The sequence below is a fragment of the Sinohyriopsis cumingii genome, chromosome 8, assembly GCF_028554795.1.
Source record: "Sinohyriopsis cumingii isolate HCF-2022 chromosome 8, ASM2855479v2, whole genome shotgun sequence".
Lineage (NCBI taxonomy): Eukaryota > Metazoa > Mollusca > Bivalvia > Unionida > Unionidae > Sinohyriopsis > Sinohyriopsis cumingii.
In genome coordinates, this window is record NC_142968.1 from 42,069,578 (window position 1) to 42,071,002 (window position 1,425).

Consider the following 1,425-nt stretch of genomic DNA (forward strand, 5'->3'; position numbering starts at 1 on the left):
ATCCATACATACATACATACATACATACATACATCCATCAAAACCATCTATAAAGTTTTAAAAGTTCAAGACCTTACAGTTTATTTGTCCCCAGTATTCCAACTGGGGCCGCATAGGTACATAGCAAAGCCAATATAAAAGATCTCAGTCCCTTTCCCGTTGTTTCCAATTCCTGATTATAGGCCTGCACTAAAAGACAGAATGAGAATGGTGATTAGGACGGTCATTGGAGTCAGTGCCTGATTATCCTAGGGGGAAAGTAGCATATGCTACGGGTCCCGCAATTTTATTTGTTTAATATTTATGTGTTTTATTAAAAACGATTTAGGGCCACTTGATAACACATGCTACAGTATGACACAGGCCCCGCACAAGCTTAATATGGCACTGATCGGAGTATTCCCTACCCACTTCAGAGTTCAAATTAAATTCGCGCATTTCGCTGTGACGTTCATGTGCAAAAGAGAGTTATGTCCCTTATGTGAGCTTGAATGTTATTGGACATCTTCACTGAAAATGCCATTATTATTAGCACAGCCTTAGTGTTCTAATCTGTTTTCTCTAAATATTTCTTTGTGCTGCGTTTATTTCTGCCTCGATTCTATGGAAGAATCTGTATTTTTAACATAAATTACAATTAGTTTCCTACCTGTACAATTGTAGTACAAGAGATGAAATACTGAAGGTAAATCACAAACGGGTAGAGCTGTGTAAATAAAGCATTGTAAAGTATGAGAGATAAAGTAAAAGCAATTTTATTTATCCAGTGGAACATGATTATGAAGTTACTAATCCTTTCAGCAAATGTGTGCATAATTGACATTAATACTTCTATTATTATGTGTATTGTTAAACAAATGAACAACCAGCATTATGTAGCTGTTTACAACGTCTAAATGAACACTTGGTGTATAAACATTTCGAAAATAGAAATACTTTGTCATGATAATAAAATTAATTTATGGAGGATAAAAACAACTGTTTTCATGCATTGGCATTAGAAGAAAACCCCGAAATAATGCATTGGCATTAGAAGAAAACCCCGAAATAATGCAAAACTCTAGTTTAAGTAGCCGAAAACCGTTACTTAAATCCAGACTAAATACCACGCTTAAACATTACGCTTTGTTGACATTGAAAGACATATTACCAGTACGAAAAGGTAGTACCTAAGAAAAACAGATCTCATCATATGTGAAATCGTTAACGCCGGTACGAGTCGTTAAAAAATAGACATTTGAAAAGGAAAAAAATAAAATACTGGTGATATCTGTTGACAAAAATGAATCTTCGATGTGATGGAGATAAAACTCTGAAAGAAAAAGAAAAATATATTTGATACAATAAAACTTGAGTGAGCAAATTCCAAGAAATTGTCACAAATCACTTCGTTAACTTATTTTGTTTGAGAAAACGACCAATCAG

The 1,425-nt window shown here is 34.0% G+C and overlaps 1 protein-coding gene across 3 annotated transcripts in view; it reads right to left on the bottom strand.

Annotated features, from left to right (window-relative positions):
- Nucleotides 1-423: 423 nt before the first annotated feature.
- LOC149793359 (uncharacterized) overlaps nt 424-1,425 on the bottom strand; it is a 16,240-nt gene continuing 15,238 nt past the window's right edge. For 2 of the 3 annotated variants that reach the window (XM_089966364.1, XM_089966363.1), the window contains exon 8: nt 737-1,312. The gene's annotated coding sequence lies outside the window, so the exon portion shown is untranslated. Of the gene's footprint in view, nt 1,313-1,425 lie in introns of all 3 variants that reach the window. The other variant, XM_089966365.1, reaches the window with a different exon arrangement.